The sequence below is a fragment of the Macrobrachium rosenbergii genome, chromosome 55 (assembly GCF_040412425.1).
Source record: "Macrobrachium rosenbergii isolate ZJJX-2024 chromosome 55, ASM4041242v1, whole genome shotgun sequence".
Lineage (NCBI taxonomy): Eukaryota > Metazoa > Arthropoda > Malacostraca > Decapoda > Palaemonidae > Macrobrachium > Macrobrachium rosenbergii.
Window position 1 is genome coordinate 75,617,663 of NC_089795.1, and position 16,675 is coordinate 75,634,337.

Here is a 16,675-nt window from a genome sequence, read left to right on the forward strand (position 1 = left end):
AAATAAGAGATTGACTTCACATTTACATGATATTTTAATCCTAAATTCAATTAAAAAACTGAACTCATTTGTAATTTTCCGTCTGTTTAATCCCCAAAGTCACTAGAATATGATGAAGATAGATGCTGGATGAAGAAACGGTGTTTAGAGTCAGTGCGATTATTTGTTATTTCTCTTTACATTAAGAAAGACATGTTTCAGGGTGATCATATCATCTCAAAACACTGTTCCTTCCCCTCACCTAAACTTACATTTTTACTATTTATATATCTCTATATTTCTTCCTTTTTCAGTTCTTCTTATACAGCATAAACTATATTAACAATTCATTTCAACAACTTCAACATTACTTTCATTCACATTCATTGTCCCTGGTTCACTTCCATAAATGAGCTGGCTCAAATAGCCCCTCGTGCGTCCCCATCTTGACTTCAGCAAGCAGTTCAAGAATCTTCCAATTCTGCTGCAGACACCTTTGTGGCTTTCTTGCTGGCCCTGTTCTGTGACTAATTTCTTCTCTCATCCCTACCATTATCTGTTATATCTACAACCGGATACCTATACAGTTCAGTCAATTCTATTCTTTCACCGTCCATATTACCATTCATTGTTCCATCTTCCAAATTTCCATTTAACACAGCAACCTTACTTTTGCAGACACTTTAAAAACCCGTTCACTAGTTGCTGCAGTCTCTCGCCACTATCCCCAGTCAGCATGGTGGATCTGCAAACAGCAATCATTCCACAGAGAATTCATACACCCCCACCATACACACACATACACAGAAACATATACATAAGTGTATAATATATATATAACATATATACACACATCTGTATTATATACATAATATATATATACATATATATACACATCTGTATTAGGATTTAAGAACTGTAGATCCAGGAGCAGCAACCTCCATAACACCTTATGCGAGCCCATTCCGACCGACTCTGAACTAATTCAACCAATCTGACACTTTAAGTACTTTCCCTTCACTTGATGTGACCATTTATCAGGCCTAAATTCGACAGGGAAATTGAATTATAAGTGCCAAATGGCTATGTCCTGGGCAGCCTATTAAACTCTATTGGAAGGTCATTCATCACTAATGAAAGTATTAAGCCACGGCGCGTTCACATTATTATCAAAATTACCACTGGTGTCAAAACATGCTACCTTTAAAAGGGCGTAGGTCATTCTGCTCGAAACTGCTTATTTTCAAGGTCGATTCTTTTTCATGTATAATGCGATTTTTATTAATCAATTTTATCAAAATATTCAATCCGTCAACGTGGAATTATCTATTATATACTGACATAAATAAATGTTTGTAAAGCTTTGAATCACTTGCAAAGTCACCAGATATCAAAAGATTTTGGTGGATACTATCGTACAAGAAAGAAATGTAATTGTTATTAATAATTGCTGAACAACTTTCACATAAAAAATAATGCCAGACTGCTTATTCCACAACTGAGTTAATTTCCTTTTTTCATTTCTTTTCCAAGTTTGGAAGAGAATCATATAGGTCATTGCGACACACACACACATATATATATATACATATATAAACACACACGAGAATTACATGTTATAAAATATAAACAATGCATATGGCCTTCATGGAAAGTGGCAGTCTGAAAGAAATCTGGAGTTAAGCCATGTATTCTAAATTTATATGTGCATGCATATGTGTGTGCGCGCGTGTGTGTGTGTGTGTGTTCCGTGGTTCCATTGATAGTGTGCTTATTTTGCACTGGCAAGAATCGTGGTCCGATTCTCGGCCTGCCACACACGACTTGATCCAGCAGTGAACGGGTACCGTCGTCAGCTGAGGACTAGAAAATGGTGTTCTGGAAATATAATACGGCTTTTCCTGCAACGATACGAATTCTTTTGCTTCACTGCTTTCGTACTCCACCAGCTATCCTATTCAGTCGCAAATCCCATGTTCCGTGTTCGAAGCTACCAAAATGATTCAAGGTCAAAGTCCCGAGAAAAACGAACAAGAACAATAACAATATAATCTCACACGAAACAGTGTGGAACGGGAATAACAGTAAAACTTGCAATAATCGGCGACTTGGCACAAAACGGCAGATAACCTCGACCTACTTATGAGTTGGGAACTTGAAAAGAGGTCAGGGTAACATTAAAATATTCACCGGACAATGGCTTGCTCCCGAGTGACCTGCACTCGTCATCCTTTCATGAATGGCTGACGAAGATGAAACGAATATCAAAGGAAGAAACATGCCCTAGTTTATACTGGGAACCAAGTTGAAGATTTTATATTCTCTCTCTCTCTCTCTCTCTCTCTCTCTCTCTCTCTCTCTCTCTCTCTCTTCTCTCTCTCTCTCTGACACTAAGTTGAAGAAATGAGATAAAATATGTAATTTTTATGGAAGCAACGAGATCAGTAGCAGTATCGGCAAACAGATTAACAATAATGATATTTTATTTTAATTACTTAGTAGTAATAGTAGTAGGGGTAAAATATCAACAATAGCAGAATCCACTTGTTCACCGCTAACAGGTTACGAAAAAGCTTCACTGTTTAGATCAATCAGCAAACCTACTGCGCCTCCCCAACTCTAGGGCAACGTTGAGTAATTCAGCGATTTACCTCCTTTTAGCTTTCTGTACAAGAAAACTGTTGTGCCGACTTTGCCTGTGCGTCGGCACTTTATTCTGTCCGCACTTTATTCTGTCCTCACTTTTTCTGTCCGCCCTCAAATCTTAAAAACTACTGAAGCTAGAAGGCTGCAAATTGGTGTGTTGATCATCCACCCTCCAATCAACAAACACACCAAATTGCAGCCCTCTAGCCTCAGTATTTTTTATTTTATTTAAGGTTAAAGTTAGCCATAATCGAGCTTCTGGCAACGATATAGGGCAGGCCACCACCGGGCCATGGTTAAAGTTTCATAGGCCGCTGCTCATACAGCATTATACCAAGACCACCGAAAGATAGATCTATTTTCGGTGGATTTGATTATTCGCTGTAGCGGCTGTACAGAAAACTCGATTGTGCCGAAAAAACTTCAGCGCATTTTTTACTTGTTTCATCTTTAAAACTAGACCTTAATTTACTCAGTTTTTGACCCAACTAAAGGAAAACTATCGGTTCGAAGGATAGATAACTTGTCTACCTATACAAACGCATACATGAAAAAAATTGTGTATTTCCAAGAATATCTGTAAGTCGGCAGAGCAAGAGAAAACTTATTTTTCATTTCGAATGATATCTGCTCAACATAATAATAATACAGACATAGATGAAAAGGTGAAATTTTTGTTTAATAAATCAATCTCAAATCAAAATATATTTTCTAAATTATATTACTACCCTAATACAATTCAACTTGTATTTTAACATTTTACTTACATTTTTATTTATTTATTAATTTGTTAATTTATATATTTTTAATAACTGATCTCCTCTTTCTGTATTTCCCAATACTTTCTGTTACTTCTTTCGAACGGACACCATATTCTTTGGAAGCTTGAAATTCAAGTCAATGGCCCCTGTGGGCTTGTTCCATATGAATAGGGTTCATCCTCTGAATAATAATAATAATAATAATAATAATAATAATAATAATATGCAGTTATCTGCTTCGTTACGTAACGCAGGTTACTGTAATGCATATATGGTCCAGCGTATGTTGTAAAAGGTTCATCTTCTAAATAATAATAATAATAATAATAATAATAATAATAATAATAATAATAATAAACAGGCAAAGAAGAATCGACAGACAGACTGACAGCGTTATTATCATAAAAGCAAAAAAAAAAAGAGTCAAAGTTTGCAAATGGAATTTCGTCAAGAATCACTTCCGTTGTCACAAAATAAATCTGAGAATCTTTGCCATTTTAATTCTGCGTGCTCGGCATCACAGCCGCTTTTGCTCGGCTTCCATCCTGCCGGGGTATGAATTTCGTTTCGCTGCATCCGGTAGAAAGCTGCTTATCTTCATCAATGTTAAAAAAAGTCTTTGCTCAAATTATCTTTTATTTGAGTCTGTATACGCTTTTATTTTATTTCTTGTTTACGGTTACTTTTTCACAAATCGATTATCTAACCTTTCTATTCCGAGAAATATTTCCTATTTTACTCTGTACACTTTCCTTGCTTCGATTTACCACCCCATTTTTCCTTTTTAGTTGTCTGCAAAAGAAAACTATTGTGCCGGCTTTGTCTGTCCGTCCGCACTTCTTCTGTCCACCCTCAGATCTTAAAAACTACTGAGGCTAGAGGGCTGCAAATTTTTATGTAATTCATCCACCCTCCAATAACCATACAAACCAAATTGCAGCCCTGTAGCCTTGGTAGTTTTTATTCTATTTAAAGTTTAAGTTAACCATAATCGTGCTTATGGCAACGATACAGGATAGGCCATCAATGGGCTTGGTTAGTTTCATGGGCCGGTGCTCATACAGCATTATACCGAGACCACCGAAAGATAGATCTGTTTTCGGTGCCCTTGATTATACGCTGTAGCAGCTGTACAGAAAACTCGATTGCATATTTCATTTTTTTTTTATAATATATTTTTGCCCAATACATCTTCTGTTTATTCCGTATACCGGCATCCTGGTCTTGCTTTGATTCACTTTTCTATAAAGCTTTCATCTAAGTCTTTGCTCAAAGCATTTTTATTTTACTCAGTACCATTCACTTTTGTTTCTTTTTTTTTCTTGCCTAGATTCACTTTACAATTCATTCATCTAATCTTGCTTTCTTATTCTATTCATTCAATGTTTTGGGAGGGATACGTTGTCTGTTGGTGTAAAGAGTCATTCTCGTACATGATGACAAAAACTGAGAAGTATCACAGTATATTTTTCTTTCTGACCTTTTCTATTCATTCAAAATAAATTCTGTTTGTGACACCTTGTTCATGCGCTAATAAAGTGTGGTACAAAAATAATATTCTATTCCCAAAACTTCAACGTTTCGTGGTATCAACAGCCTGACCTTTACATCACTCATAATTCTGAATATAGAATTTAGGCCAAAGGCCAAGCACTGGAACCTATGAGGTCGTTCATAGCTGAAACGGTAATTGACAGTTTAAGGTTTGAAAGGTGTAACAGGAGGAAAACCTCCCAGTTTCACTTTGAATCAACTGTTGGGAGAGGGTGGAAAGTAAGATGAAAGAAAGAGAATATGAACGGAGGAAGAGTAAAAGGAACGAAAGGGGTTGCAGCTAGGGGCCGAAGGCACGCTGCAAGGAAACTTATTAAGTAATGCCTACAGTGCACCGCATGAGGTGCACTGACGGCACTAACCCCCTACGGACACATCACTCATAATGATCAGTCCTAGGGGTGGAGTTACAAGGCTAAATATATCGCGTCTCCCGAGGCTAAACACCTCCCTTTTCCTTCCATTTTCTCAATTTCCTTCGGATCAGGACTAGAAAGGGGCTTCGCACTGCCTGTCCTTTTGGCCTTTACTCTCGAATTAAAACTGACATTTGCTCTCAAAAGATTACCATAGGGGGTTTCAACTCCCTCCACTGGGGTTCCCCTTATAGAGCCTGAGGTGAAACGGCGTCAAAGCCAACTTGGTAGCTACCCGACATTTAAAAAAAAGAATCACCATTACCTTAATCCTAGTTCATTTCCATTCTATTATGTTCCTTAGGAAATAATCCAGCTTATTTTGCTGTTATGAATTACCTCTCATTATGCAATTAGGAGATTTCATCATGTAATGAGTGAGAATTCTGTTAAACGGCAGGTAATCTGATAATTAGTTTACCTACACTATAATATGGCAACACCCGTTCAAGTTTTCCTTTTTTTTATTTATTGGCCTGCAGTCTTTACGTACTACACTTGTTAGTGCATTATGACTATGATTAGAATAACTCGTATACAAGATTTATGCCTGGCAAACTAACCAGTGAATACAAGGGACCACAAAATTCGGCTTCTCCTCAATTCACCAAATTCCTCGAACAATTTCGAATACAACCTAAATCCCGGCCATTCCCCCTTCCGCTAATTTCCAAATCAGTCAATACCACACAACACGTCCCTATCCTCCTCCCAGCCATCATCCTCTATCCACTCCTAATCATCATCCATTTCCAATCTTCTCTGAGGCCCACGGAACTCAGTCGCCTGCTATCCCCTATCCTAACCACGGCCCCACCATCCTCATCCTACCTGGGTGGCCCCTCCCTCTCTTCTTTCCCCAATATATGGCCTTACTCGCAACCCACGCCCTCCCTCCCTCTCCCCCTCCACCCCGTATCTCCTCTTACACTCCAGTTACAAAATCTTTAGCCATCACCATAAGCCGATATATCGATTTACTGAACTCCCAGCCATCACACAATCGATTTTGAATTACCGCCGTTAATTTTCTGCTTCTATTTTACCCCTGTGTTGGGCTCTGCGGAAAACAAAAAAGATTTTCGCTTTTTCCAGAGCGGTATCTAACATCTCTATTGCGTTTTGCTACATGCTTAATGAATTAACCTGTATAATCATGATTAAAAAGCATAATTACACATGAAAACATAATAATTTCTTTAAACAACAAATAAAGCAAAATATTTTGCAACAATAATTTAACAACACTTAAAAGCCAATCTTTCGCATAACTGATGTTTGTATGGATGATAGAAAAATGAAGTGGCAGATTACATAAAAATGAAAAAAAAAAATCATAGTGATAGTGAAAAGAAAATATGTAGCAATAGTTGTGCACAAGTTGTTCAGTGGAGGCGGATCAAAGGAGCCAAAAGTTTGAGGACACGAAAGGACCACTAAACCAAGTATTCTCTGCATGAAAAGTGTTGCTGATAATTATACATGGAAAAAGTCCAAGAAGTTTAACACTGATAATTAGGCATGGAAAAAGTCCAAGAAGTTTAAGTGAAAGTTGTTTAAAGCATATAATGACGCAACGGAAAATAATATGTGAATGAACAAACATCACTGCTGATTGTGCGTACACAACGGTTCTCAGAAACTGATTTTTTAGTGAACCTTTTACAAACCACTGATCCCTACATTGAGATCAGTAGCCTGCAAGCCTAGGGAAGACCTGTTTATCGTGGGATATCTAGTTCTGAGTAGGCCACTGCAGCTTCCGGTGAGACGAAGTTGGAATCCTACTCTGCCCGTCTAAAGGATACCAAATGCTTTCTTTCCTTCGAGAGAGGGTCCATTAGCCTTTGACTAAATTTTCCAAAAAGCAGTGGCGTTGCACCCTAAGCAGAGAGGCTTATGGTTTGTTCACCTTTCACAGGTGTGACCTGGATGTAAATGCAATGAAGTAACCTCATTTCTAGGTAAAAAAAAAAAAAAGGCCAGAATTTCTTAAGTTGGTATAGCAGCTTGGCGAAAATGGAAATTAGACTAATAAATTTTGCCCTTGTTGAAAAAATCTTTTGGAGCCGCGAGGGAACAGCAAATAAAAGAGCTCAAACGATGAAGCGACAAGAATTATCAGCAAAACATGGCCCTCACATCCGGGAAACTTAATAATGTGTGCAGCGTCTGCTGCGGTTTGTCGAAGTACCTAATGTATTGTTGAGAACTCTCTCTTTTATAGAATTATGTAGTTCTGAGGTTGAAATAATTTAATTTTCTTTACCATCACCTCTTACTGGGGCTAAAGCTTTTTGGCCAACTTTGGAGGTGTACTGTATTTTAATATGTGTTTTCAGTCTTGAAATGATTCTAAAATACACGTTGACAATCGGATGATCGGGATAAAAGGTAAAGTCATAGCCTTAAGGTGAGAGAGAGAGAGAGAGAGAGAGAGAGAGAGAGAGAGAGAGAGAGAGAGAGAGAGAGCTACACAATGAAATGCCATTAACGTGGAAACTTAGTAGTGTAAAGGGAGAGCGGGACAGTGTGTTAATTAGGCGGAGTTCATTTTAATTTCTTCAAGGACAAAACCGACAGGCAGCCACAATAAATTAAAGGCAAGAACACACAGCACCAAGAATACCTTCGCAAGGCCACTTAACACTGAATAAACTTTTTAAACTTTTTTGGCTCATGTACACATAAAAAAATTCCAACCTCTCCTGTTACCTTGACCCTTGATAGCCTAGACCTTAGACCTTTTAAAAAACCTTGGATAAGTCAATTATCAGAAAGTACCAAATAACTAACAAATATATGGAAGGATACAGCAGATAAGTAACCGGCTATGAAGCATTTAAACCACTACAAATAAGTGACCTTGACGTCTGACTTTTAACTATATGAGAGTACCACAAACATGTGATAAGCTTTGAAGCATTTAAACCATAAATATAAGTGAGCGTGACCTTTGACTTTTGAAACAATGGTTTTTCACAAAAGATTAAAATCTTGGGGACACACGGAATGTTCGCACGAAGTTTCATCAAAATCCACTCATAAGTTTCACGTACTCCTGACATGGAGATACAAACAAACTGAGAGACGCAGACAAACACACAGATAATACAAACAAACCAAAATATATAACCCCCTTGACTGAGGAAACTTACTTCATTTCACTTCCATAAATTTCTTAACTGTTTAACATTTATATATGGAGGTACTTTAATCTTTTCGTAATATTTACTCCAAGATTGAGAAAATATATCACTGCAGCACCAACTTGTGGCATTTAGGATTACGAGTTTATTATGTTTCCCAGCTAATGCTACTTTCAGCACTATTTTTGTCTTATTCCTCAATTAATGGGGAAGTTCGGGCTGCTTTGTCTATTTAATGTAACGTTTTAGTCATGCTTCTCTTTAAATGTTGTTTGAGCAAACATGAACACGTTTATCACAGTGGCGGCTTCATGGGTCTTCCTAGAAATTATTATTATCACTAGTAGTAGTAGTAGTAGTATTAATGGTAGTTAACCAGCTGCCATGTGATTTTCAACGAAGGTTTTCTGCAAATTAATAAACCTTCGTTTCAGTAGAAAAGACAAATAGTTTCTAAAGAAGGCGATGGCAGCATGTATAATGACATTTAGTAAATGCCTACAGCACATCACATGAGGGTATATATATATATATATATATATATATATATATATATATATATATATATATATATATATATATATATATATATATATATATATATATATATATATATATATATATATATATATATATATATATATATATATATATATATATATATATATAGTATGCAGTTAATATATATATATATATATATATATATATATATATATATATATATATATATATATATACTATATATATATATTATGTGTGTGTGCGTGCGTGTGTGTGTGTATACTGTATGTATATATATATATATCCATATATAATAATAATTCTGTATATTTAATGTTCCATATCACTACTGCTGCATGAGTAATGAAATTAAAAATTCACAATATCATTGTTACATGAAAATATAGAAAATTCAACAGACGTCATCAGAATATGTGTCTCTTAAAAACAAAACTGTTCAAAAATGAAAAACTTTCTTAAAATCTTATTTCCCTATTCATGTACAGTACCATTTTACCTGAAAAAACTACGTCAGTCTCTAAGAGTAATATGAGATACAATATCAATTCTGTAGTCTTAAAGGGGAAGTATGGTCAGATTTTTTCAAATTCAGTAATAAATAGTACCCCAGTTACAAAATAACAACGTCCTATTTTTTTTTTTGTAGCTCCAAATATGTTTTCATTCATTTTCATACGGTTTCAGAGTTATCAAGAGTTATACAATCAGTTCTGAAACATTCAACGTCCCTGGTGTCCTACCCCGCTCTCCAAAATAACCCTGAGGACTGGTTTATATAAACAAATAAAGGTACACAGTGTACATCTCTACTGATGTACTGCATGTTTTACTTTATTTGTTCTAATGTTGTAAAGCATCCTCAATTAGCTTAAAAATACAGCACCAGTGATAATTGAGAGAGAGAGAGAGAGAGAGAGAGAGAGAGAGAGAGAGAGAGAGAGAGAGAGAGAGAGAGAGAGAGAGAGGCGGAAGACGAGTTTGGAGGGGATAAATCATACCACAAAGATAACAATACTGTTATGAAATATCTTTAATGCGGTTACAGTTAAATTATCAGATATGAACGCCAACACAAGGAGAAAGATGGAATATTTTACATGTATGCAATTTGCTATATCGTCGACTGTGCTATTATTTTAAGATTTAATATTAGACAGGTTAACAATACATTTTGATCTCAATATAAACTTCTTAGTACTGAGTGGTATGACCATGTGAAAGTATGTCTTATGCGAGAGAGTCATCCGCGTATTTCCACTGCCACAGAGAGACATGCAGTAATTGGTTTTGGGACAATTTTTCAAGATTAAAATTTTGTTTTTTACACCGACGCAAAGTAAGTTGTGCTGGACATCGCTGGTACAGCAAAATAGTATGTCTATCCTAAACTGATTAATACTGAATACTAAATGAAGGTCTATCCACAGCCAAGATATGAGGGACCGAGCACAAATCTGGCATTGCTCTATTAAACTTTTACAAGTTATATATCTCTTTTAAAACGACTTAATTAGCTAATTTTTCTCTAAGACACATTTAATTCTTTACCTACAAAACCATTTTCCTTTGCGGAAACTTCATCATGTATTGACAACAAGAAAATAATTAGGTGATGATGAAATATGAAATTAAGTGCACGCCCGGAAACTCAAGAACCAATAATATTTTCCTCGAATCACCTGGTTCTCTCTCTCTCTCTCTCTCTCTCTCTCTCTCTCTCTCTCTCTCTCTCTCTCTCTCTCTCTCTCTCTCTCTCTCAACAAGACACGTGAATAAATAAATAAAAAATATATATATATATATATATATATATATATATATATATAATAAATAATATATATATATATATATATATATATATATACTCGTATATATAAATATATATACACACAGTATATATATACATATATATTTAATTGAAATTAATGATTAATGAATGTTTCAGTAAACTGTAGTAATGAAGTGAAGTTATTTTCCAATACAATGCATCAGTGAAATCAATGTAATTTCCAATAACATGCAGGAACGACACTGATGTATTTCCAATAGAATGCAGTTCTCTGGACAACAAGGAGACTTGCATAAACATCAAGCGCATTCCTGGAGTTGCTTAAGAGTCAGTCCTAAGCTGACTGTCACCACACTTAATTAAGTGTGGCTCCTTTCCGAGCCGACGGAAATCAGCTCGTCTCAGGAGCCATGTTCGTTTAAAGCTCTTCATTTCACAACTTAACAAACATTGTTAAGTTCAGTCTACCTGGGAAAATGACATGCACAGAATCACATAGAAAACCTCAAAAAAAATAAACAACATCAATAATAATAATAATAATAATAATAATAATAATAATAATAATAATAATAATAATAATAATAACAATGGCGATGATAAGACCAGGGCAACATATTAACAATACTGAACTTGAATCACCATGGCTAAGTGTCAGGAAGACTCCCGAGAAATAACACCAACTAATGATAAAATAAACCATAGTCATGCGGGCTGCCCGTGTATCCACTTGAACAAACTAATACATCTTTTGAACTCCTCCACAATAAGCTGTAGGCCCCGTTGCTTGGTAACCAGTTGGTACTTAGCCACGTAAAATAAATCTAATCCTTCGGGCCAGCCCTAGGAGAGCTGTTAATCAGCTCAGTGGTCTGGTTAAACTAAGATATACTTAACTTTTTTCCTCTCGTATTAACACACTTCTATAGAATTCAGTCCCGTTAGTTAAAAATACTAATAATACTACTACTATTGCCCCATCAAGAATTACCCTTATCCTCCATCTCAATCCGCTAAGATAACTGCCTTTTATAAAATCTCCAATCATAATCACAGTACAGTAAGTATCTTTTAAATTATTGTTAAATCCTTGTACGAGGAGATTAGTCAAGTGCTAAGAAAATACAATGGAAGGCCTATTGGGGAACTCTTCAAGAACAACGTAAGAAATGTATTGGAACTCTTTCTGCCTTACTCAAATAGGTGCCACTTCCCGCGAAGAAAAATCATTACACTGGAAGTCACATACCCTTTCACTCTTAATTCTAAGTATAATGTTTTAAGGCAAAGGGCATATCAAATGCAACATCTTTCCGAGGCGTCATTTTATATTAGTTTACTAAGTGACTCTTATTTCCTCCCTTCCTTTAAAAGGCTAAACGGTCTATTGCTTCCTCTGTTTTTCTTCCTACCCTTTCCCTTTTCAAGCTTTCTTCAAACCTGTGCTTGACTCTGTATTAAGCTGCCCATACCACTGACCTTTGGTCTGGGAAATAAATCACTTTGTAGATATTTAGCAACTACCAGTGAGATTTACTATTAAATTAGTTCACAGCATCCCCCCCTTGTGTTTTCATCAGATGCACCAATTGAGGGCTATAATGCTTATTAATCTCATTAAAAAGTTTAATGAACAATCTACGTGGAAGAGGTATTTACAAGGGATAAAGCCATTTTGCTCAATAAGGATAACATGTTCCAGGCATAGGTAGTGTGAAAGATGGAATGAATGCTGTTGCTGTTTGAAACACTAAACATCATGAAACCGAAATAAAGCTCAAAATGAGAGATAACACCACTATATTATTGAAATTTAGCATGCATAAATATTCTCTCAAACATTACAATCCCCATTTCATACCTGAATTTTCACCTTGCTTTAAAACCATTTGCTATAATTTCTTATTATACTTAACTGAAAATTATCTTCCCACATCTTTTCAATATACTGAAAATGCAATAATGGAGAAATAAGACTTTTGAAAAAGCTTTCTTGTTGAAGAGAATAATCTCATTGAAATGAAAACCAATGCTTAATTTTTCGTTTCCTTGCTGTGCCTGCCTTTAATTTATGTCCACTTTTATTACTTTTACCAATACATCATCAATAATTTCGATCCCTGAACTGATTCTTTTTTTATTATTATTATTCTAATAAGCTGTCAAAAACCAGTGGTGTACTTTTAAATGGGATAAAAAAAATCTCAAATATCCTTGTTTCTTTTTTGAATCCTTTTTGCAAATCATTCTTTTTTAATTTTTTTTTCATCTCCAGAATATTCTCATTTCGGCCAGTAAATAAAAAAAAATCCTAGTGTTGCTCTTGAGTCACGACTATTTTTAACGGGACAAATTTTCTACATAAAAATGAAAAGCTGCCAATTTCTCTTTTAATAAAAAGATCTGTGTGTGTAATGCAATGCGTTCAATACCAGGTACAAAGGCAAGGACCTGTCAATGCGAAATAACGAGCTCTGATGGCTTGTCAGAAGAGATCAAAAGACTAATGACACAGCACGCGGGATTGATTGGGCAGGCGGTTATGCAATAACAAGCTACTAGATCCCATGAAATTCAACGCAATATCCAGTTATAAAACTCTCCACGTGACATCATACTTTCTATATGTGACCTCTAAAAATCTCTACATGTGACTTCTAAAGCTCTCTGCATGTGACTTGTAAAACTCTCTGCATGTGACTTGTAAAACTCTCTGCATGTGACTTGTAAAACTCTCCACATGTGACTTGTAAAACTCTCTGCATGTGACTTCTAAAACTCTCCACGTGTGACTTCTAAAACTCTCCACATGTGTCTTCTAAAACTCTCCACATGTGTCTTCTAAAACTCTCCACGTGTGACTTCTAAAACTCTCTACATGTGACATCAAGCTACATGTGACTTATAAAACTCTCTACATGTGACTTCTGAAACCCTCTATATGTGACATAAAACTACATGTGACTTACTCTCCACGTGTGACTTCTAAAACTCTCTACATGTGACGTAAAAAACTATCTACATGTGACTTCTAAACTCTCTACATGTGACTTCTAAAACTCTCTACATATGACTTTTAAAACTCTCTACTTGTGACTTATAAAACTCTCTGCATGTGACTTCTAAAACTCTCTGCATGTGACTTCTAAAACTCTCTGCATGTGACTTCTAAAACTCTCTGCATGTGACTTCTAAAACTCTCTGCATGTGACTTCTAAAACTCTCTGCATGTGACTTCTAAAACTTTCTACATGTGACTTCTAAACTCTCTACATGTGACTTCTAAACTCTCTACATGTGACTTCTAAAACTTTCTACTCGTGACTTATAAAACTCTTTACATGTGACTTCTAAAACTCTACATGTGACTTCTATAACTCTCTGCATGTGACTTCTAAACTCTCTGCATGTGACTTCTAAAACTCTGCATGTGACTTCTAAACTCTCTACTTGTGACTTCTAAAACTCTCTACATGTGACTTCTAAAACTTTCTACTTGTGACTTATAAAACTCTCTACATGTGACTTCTAAACTCTCTACTTGTGACTTATAAAACTCTCTACATGTGACTTCTAAAACTCTGCATGTGACTTCTAAACTCTCTACTTGTGACTTATAAAACTCTACATGTGACTTCTAAAACTCTCTACATGTGACTTCTAAAACTCTCTACTTGTGACTTATAAAACTCTCTACATGTGACTTCTAAAACTTTCTACATGTGACTTCTAAAACTCTCTACAAGTGACTATCATAAATTTTCAGAGGCGGCTATTTTCGATCAAGGTTCGACAAATCGTCAGCTGTTAAAGAGTATGAACGCAAACATAGGCGTTGATTTTAATGACTCACATGGGTCGCAGATTCTCATTAAATATTTTGTAGGTTTTCATTACCTTGTTATACATTTTTTTCTGCAGGATTCTTTCAACCTATGGCTGACCTGAGTTTAGAGCAAATCTTAATGTTTTAAGGAGAACTGACAACAACACAACATTAGTCTTACAGTTCGGAGGAGTCGTACTATTTATATATTTTGTTTTTTTATTATTCAGTTATTTTATTTACTACACATGTATTTTGTATTTTGCTTCACTTTGAACACTTGGGAAGGAAATGACGAAAACTTGTGCATTTAACGAATTCGTCGCTCCGTTTTAGCATACATTTCGACTATATAACCGCCATGTTTTGTATTACTTGCTGTATATGTATCGAGTTTTATATATATATATATATATATATATATATAATATATATATATATATATATATTTATATATATACATATATATATATAGGCTTTTACACACATATATACTGTATATATATATACTGTATATATATTATAGTGTACATACATATATATATATATATATTATATATATATACATATATATATATATATATATATACACACACACACGAGCGCGCACACACACACACATGTACATTGGAAACAGAAGTGGTTCTAAAAATCTTGAATATGAAAGTTCTTGGGTTCCTGCGAAATCATGTTTCCGAAATTAAATGCAAAGAAAGTTATGCCATTATACAGTGTTTCCAACGAATGTATATTTGCACTGTTGAGTTCTGAATAACCTGGGCGTAGCCTGTGCGAATAAACCGTGAGGAAACAATATGACAGATGGCGATACCAGAAGGATAAAGTTTCATCTCATAGCTGAATGTCCTTGTCATCGTACCGGAGCCTAAGAAAATTAAAACGGATACACATTTCTTTTTACTATTTAATTTTAGTTTTCTATAAAAGAAAACTATTGTGTCGGCTTTGTCTGTCGGTCCTCACTTTATTCTGTCCGCCCTCAGAGCTTAAAAACTACAGAAGCTGGAGGGCTGCAAATTGTATGTTGATCACCCACCCTCCAATCATCAAACATACTAAATTGCAGTCCTCTAGCCTCAGTAGTTTTCATTTTATTTAAGGTTAAAGTTAGCCCTAATCGTGCTTCTAGCAATGATATATGATAGGCCACTACCAGGCCGTGATTAGTTTCATGGGCCGCAGCTCATAAAGCACTATACCGAGACCACCGAAAGATAGATCTATTTTCGGTGGCCTTGATCATACGCTGTAGCGGCTGTACAGAAAACTCGATTAAGCCGAAGAAACTTCGGCGCATTTTTTGCTTGTTTTGCATCACTATTAATGCAAACAGTATCCTTTCCTGGAGAACGTCTTCATCTCCAACCAATCCGGATTAAGAACCGATAACGCGGGAGAGATCGAACTTTGCTGATGAGACTTCCACGAGTGTACCCAACGAAAATTCACCCGTATTTCTATCTTTACGGAATATGCACTCCTTACTCTGACGTTGTAAGGTTCATGAAATTGTAGTTAGTACATTGTCTGTATATCTGCTAGGACAAGATTTCTTGAGAAGATGGCTTTCCGTTGAAACGACAGTTTTTAGTATCTACCTGTTTATCTAGATGTTATAATTTAATGAGTGGTAGTAAAATATACATGTACACCCATATCATAGATGCATTATCCGTAAAATTTAGGTACTAAGAAGCTTTCGCACATTTTTTCAAAAAGCTTCTTCGACGTAAGATCACTCTTGAGTTAAAAAGGCACTTTGTAAAAGGTACTAAAGCTTCTTAGTTCTCAAAATTTACAGTTAATATACCGGTAATACACCTGATGATTTTAATAGCCAAGAATTCTGGACACGCCACGCCGTTTTCTTCAAACTTTACTTGTTCCTTATCTCCATGCTATGTAATCATAAATAAATACAAAATGCAATATATGCAATAGAAAGTGCCTGCCACGCAGAAGCCAATAACCTGATTGATAGATACAAAGATTTAGTAAGATAACTTTCCAGG

At 35.5% G+C, this 16,675-nt stretch overlaps 1 long non-coding RNA gene across 2 annotated transcripts in view; it reads right to left on the minus strand.

Moving 5' to 3' along the window:
* Positions 1 to 16,675, minus strand: part of LOC136835435 (uncharacterized) — a 154,259-nt gene that overhangs the window by 72,674 nt on the left and 64,910 nt on the right. The window lies entirely within an intron of this gene.